Source organism: Palaemon carinicauda, chromosome 31 (genome assembly GCF_036898095.1).
Source record: "Palaemon carinicauda isolate YSFRI2023 chromosome 31, ASM3689809v2, whole genome shotgun sequence".
Taxonomy (NCBI): domain Eukaryota; kingdom Metazoa; phylum Arthropoda; class Malacostraca; order Decapoda; family Palaemonidae; genus Palaemon; species Palaemon carinicauda.
The window spans coordinates 76,965,850-76,971,893 of record NC_090755.1 but is presented as its reverse complement, the minus strand read 5'-3'; positions in this window follow the sequence as shown (position 1 = coordinate 76,971,893).

The window sequence follows — 6,044 nt, the reverse complement described above, 5'->3', positions numbered from 1 at the left end:
TGTCGTTGAAACAGTATGTGACCAGGTTACCAGATATAGAGAGACGTTCTCTGATGCCGTAGAAGGGCCTCAAACATGCAATTTCTTGAGATTTCTTCGGGTTCCAATCCCCTGCATTCACTCGAGCGACTAGCAGCTGATATGCTGGGTCGTCCAGGGCTGCCTCTTCAACAGTTTTCTCGTCTATAGTGCACTGCTCCTGTAGGTTTTCTGCGATTGCTGACACCATGGCAATCGTTAATTCTTCGTTGAAGCTCGCATCCTGTCCATCTGGCGTCGTCCTCAGGGTAGGAAAACGAGAGAGAAAGTCAGCAGCATGATTTCTCTTGCCTGGTAGATATTTAACGTTGAAATTGTACAATAATGTTTTCTCCTTTAATCTAAACAGTCTGGGGTTGGTAATGTCGCCGAGACTCCTATTGCCTAGTAACTTGACTAAGGGGCGGTGGTCCGTGACAATGGTTAAGTTCGGGCAGCCCAATAAGAACAACCTTGCCTTTTTCAAGCACCAAGCCACTGCAAGGGCTTCCCCCTCCACAGCTGCATACCCAGACTCGGCGGGCGTGAGGAACCGACTGCCGCAAAGTGCTATTCTCCAACCATCTCTACAACAGAAGGGGGTTTCGACGGAGGTGCAACTGCAATATTGTTGGAGGATGACGAAGCCCACCCCCTCCTTACTCCAGTCAGTGACTGCAACAGTCGGCCGCAGCTTATCGTAGTAGGTGAGGCCGTCCTTGGCCAACTTGCAGACGATGTCTTGCACTTGACGAAACTTTTCCTGAAGGTACTCATCCCAATAAACCTGTTTGCCCGAGGGCTTCTTCAGCAGGTCTCTAAAGTGGGTCATGATGGGCGCCGTTGTCAGGAAGGGGGCCAGCTGATTGACAAAACCATACCATGACCTGATGTCGGATATTGTGGGCTTTTGGGGCATAGAAAAACGTTTTATGGCAGATAAATAATCTTCTGAAGGCTTGTAGGAGTCCCAACCGACGTCGAATCCGACAAATTCCACTTCTTTCTTGCAAAACTTGAATTTTTCTGGTTTCAAAGTGATGCCCTTGTATGCACAGACAGTAAGGAAGTCGTACACATGCCAAAAGGCGCTTTCTACGCTTGAATCGTACAGAAGTGTATCGTCCACACACTTAAACTTCCTGGGTACTTCTTCAATGGCATCATCGAAACGGCGTGTATATGCGTCGGAGGCAGAACAATGTCCCATTGGTGTCCTTCGGTATTGGTACCTACCCCAAGGTGTAATGAACGTGGTTAGAGGTATGCTCTCCTTGTCCAGTTCTACCTGGTGAAATCCCCAATAGGCGTCGGCCACAGTCTTGTATGAGCAAAGGGGAATGCTGGATACCATATCGAAGGGCGTAGGGGTATGGTGCGTCTCCCTTCTACAACTTGCATTAAGTTTTTGGTAGTCGACCGTACGTCTGGGTTGCCCCGTTTTCTTTGCCACGACCACCATACGTGAACACCATTCCGTGGGCTCTCCAGGGGGAGCTCTTTGTAAAACCCCTCTCTTGACGTCCTCCTCCAACTGGGCTTTCACCTCCTTTTCCCAGTGCTTAGGTACCGACGCAGGTGTGTGGCATGCGTAAGGAACTGCGTCAGGTAATAAGTGAATACGGTGGGGTTCCCCATTCATTACGGGGAGGGGTTCTCTCTCGGTGTTGAAAGTCGTACTTAAAAATGGGCTAATAACTAGTTTTCTAATCTGGCAATATTCTCCTCACTAGGGGGAAACGGAATGGCCGACGGTCTCACGGGTTGATCAGTTGCTTCCGCTAATGTAAGGGTTGTACTAGCTGCTGCGGGGGCAGAGTCCGTGAAGGGAGCGTGGTTAGGAAACGTTTCTGGCACAAGACCAAGTTTCTTGCAAGCATCCAGGGATAAATAAAAATCAATGGAGGACTTTACGAAGTATACTTCCTGAGTTGTATGCCTCCCCTTGTATTCTATGGTGCAAGAGGTTGAACCTAAACACTTCAGATGCAGGTTGGCGAAGTCTCGCAATCCTCCCTTTAACCTCAGTTTAGCTGGTTTTATGTTCAACATCACAAGAATAGCGGGTCCTGCAACACAAACCTGGGCACCAGTGTCCGGCACCGCTCGGACGCAGGACCACTCTCCCAAGTTGGCCAAGCATACATCAACACGAATAGTGGGTTGTGGGGAGGGCCCATTCCGCAACCTTGCCTCTGCCGCCACGACTACTGCAATCACTGCACCTGCTATGTCCGACTCCTCGGCCAGACCACTAACGTTATTCCTGACACTCCGCCCTCTGCAACACTTCTTCAGGTGACCGGTTTTACCGCAACCGTAACATGTCGTTCTTCTTGCGGGACATGAAGAATACCCAGGGCTATGACGAGTACCACAATTACCACAAAGACGCAATTGTACTTTTACAGAGGTACTCCTGTCACACTTAGCAAGGGCAGCTGCCACCTCCACCTCGTGTTCCTCCTCGAACCCACCGAGAGCAGCCGCTCTAGGGGAGCTGCTAAGCCATGCCCTATTACGAAGGGCGTCGTCACGGGCGCCCTCGAATGCACTGCACATGACTCTAAGGGAATCGATATCACGGATATTATTGCATGATTGAAACACTTGCCTTTTGAGCACTTTATCACTTAGGCCTACCATGAGCTTGCGCAAAAGCATATATTCGGATAAATCATGATTACAATTAGGGCATGTGAATGCACAATCAGTAGCCTTTTGCGTACACTTGATAAAATAATCATTAAAGGACTCACTAGGCTCTTGGGCCAAATCAAAAAACTCGAGCCACTGCACCGCTTGGTTAGAAGCTTTCACTACCATTTGCTTAACCGCATTAAATGCCCCTTCAGTAGACAGGGCACTCCACTGGGCGTCAGTATACCTAGAATCGAGGGCACGTTGCAATATCGGAACACAATGAAGCCTTATATGGTGAACTGCCTCGATAGGCTTCAACTTACACAGTTGCAACCAACACTCCATTGACCGTTTCCAAGACCTGAAGGCTGCAGGGGACACCTCAGCCTCGCACTTTTCCGGAGCTGCAGACGAAGGGATCCTTGGTTGGGGGACGTTGGTACCCCGGAGTGACAACGCTGTTATCTCGGCCTGAAGATTCTGGATGGCTTGTTGCTGGGTTTGCAGCACTTGGTGAGCCTGCAACACGGAAGCCGGTTCCAAAGGTTCCTGTTCTTGCAATCCTGCCCCTAGGGGATGCAAAAGAGGGTCGTCTCGATGGTGGTGCCATGCTGTGCCACGGTTATTACAGTAGGTCCTCTTAATATCCTACTCACTGCGCCATGTTAGATCTTAAACTAGGCAGGATCAAGAAATGACAGTCAGCGTTGTTTCTTATCTTCATTGCAACTGACGCTGCTGCATCATGCACAGCGGAAGGAAATACAGATAGCCCGTGACGTAGACAATGACGTCACTTATGTGGGCGGAGCTTAGGCGCTGCAAGCAGCCTCATCTTACAGGGTACCTTAAGGTAAATTCTCTGGGAATATCACCGTAGTCAAATATACCCAAGGAAGCTACCCTATAGGAACTTCCATCAGGACGACATGGCCTGAGCCCAAAAACCCCCTGCACCTTATTACCTTAGGAGATGGAAGTTGGAACCTAGCTCACAACTGCAAGTTCCTTGCAATGTCATTAATCTTTAAGACACCTTTTTGACTATCCGTACATAATTTTCAAAAACATTATTCATGACAGTAAACTGATAAGCCGATTACTACCATGGCTTCTAATTATTATTATTATTATTATTATTATTATTATTATTATTACTATTATTTGTTAAGCTACAACCCTAGTTGGAAAAGTAGGATGCTATAAGCCCAGGGACTCCAACAGGGAAAATAGTTCAGTGAAGAAAGGAAAAGAAGGAAAATAAAATATTTTGGAAAGAGCAACAACATCGAAATAGATATTTCCTATATTAACTATAAAAAACTTCAACAAATCAAGAGGAAGAAAAATTAGATAGAATCGTGTGCTCGAGTGTACCCTGAAGCAAGGGAACTCTAACCCAAGACAGTGGAAGACCATGGTACAGAGGTTATGGCACTACCCAAGATTAGAGAACAATGGTTTGATTTTGGAGTGTCCTTCTCCTAGAAGAGCTGCTTACCATAGCTAAAGAGTCTCTTTTAATTTCCCTTATAAATTAACACAGGGACAGTCATTCAGAGACTGAATAATTCTGTGCTATATTTGAAGGTTGAATTTTTTTGCCAAAACGAAAAGAAATCGTGGCCCATATTCTAGGATACTAAGCACACTGTCTTCCAAGGATAGTACTACTGTCACGCAGTGTTGCCATATATGGGGATTTATCCCTAGATTTGGGAATTTTGGGTAGACGGCAGTGTTGCCATCAAGGTCTATACTGTATATGCAAGGTCTATATATATAGACCTTGGTTGCCTTCTTCTTCTTTAGATTGGCCGGAGCTTCTCTCCGGACAGGGGCTTTTTGACGGTGCGTATAGCCCCCAGGTGGTTAAATTGGTTGCCATATGGGGTTTAACCCTATATTTGGGAATTTTGGTAGACGGCAGTTACCATGTGGAGATTTATCCCTAGATTTTGGGGATTTTAGGTGTCTGATGGGGATATTCTGTACACATTTCTATGAAGAAGGAACAAAGATGAATAAACCTTTATATTGTTGCAATTAGTTTGGGTACACTTGTATGAAGTATAGCAAGTAATTTCTATATTAGTAAAGTCTACATGATCAGAAGAAAATATATTTGTGGAAATGGGGATTTTTCGGTTGTTTTGGGCTCTTTTTATCACGAGTTTTGGGGATTTTTAGACTAACCCATCTGGCAACACTATGTCAGACTCCGAAATCGCGAATCACTCAGTGAGATAAGTGGAAGAAAACTAAGTGATTTGTGTCAATTCAAATATCCACCATTATTTCTGAGTAATTATAGAATTACCATATGGGTATTTTTTCTGACTGGTGGATTTGTATTTTAGCTTTTAAAGGTTAAAAAACTGTAATGCAAGTAATTGAATGAACATTAGTCTTAAACTAATCCTATCACCATGCTCTTATTTCTCACTAATTGCAAGAATAATGGAAATTTTTTTTTTTTTTAACTGGTTCTGGGGGTACATACATGTATAATGGTCATGGTGGTAGGGTTTCAGTGGGAAATGAGGTATTTATGGTGGGTGTAACCAGGACCGGGTAAAATTACAGGGTAAATTTTTAGTTTCAGCCAAATTTGGAAAAATGCAATAAAAATATATTTGTTGCATCAGAAATAGTGTGGTTTCAATGAATTTAACGTTTATTTTGACTGCAAACCAACCGATTTAGAGATTTACTATGTATACCCTAGTTGGGAACCGGGGTTTTGGGTGGGGGAAGGGGGGGGGGAGGGTGTTGGGGCATTGAATGATATTTGCAATAAATGAATAATTAATGTTCCAGCACCCCTCCCCCATACCCCTAACTAGGCCTACCGGGGGGAGGGGGGTAGGGCCCCCCAGCGACCCCCCCTTAAAGCCACAGTAATTTTCAGGGCACCACAGAACCTAACAAACCCACCTAACCTAACCTAGGGGCCCTGTACCCCTACCGGGGGGGGGGCTTCGCCCCCCCTGCGACCCCCCCTTATGGCCACAGTAATTTTCAAGGCACCACAGAACCTAACAAACCCACCTAACCTAACCTAGGGGCCCTGTACCCCTACCGGGGGGGGCTTCCCCTGCGACCCCCCCTTAAGGCCACAGTAATTTTCAGGGCACCACAGAACCTAACAAACCCACCTAACCTAACCTAGGGGCCCTGTACCCCTACCGGGGGGGGCTTCGCCCCCCCTGCGACCCCCCCTTTAACCAGGGGTAAATTTGAATATATATATTTTGTTAAATCACTTCTTACCTTAAACGGAAGATGACGATGAAGATGTGGAAGGTTGTGGTTGACCCTCTTCTGAATCATCAAGTACTGGAATACGTTCAGCCTCTGATTGGGGAGGATACAATTTACTG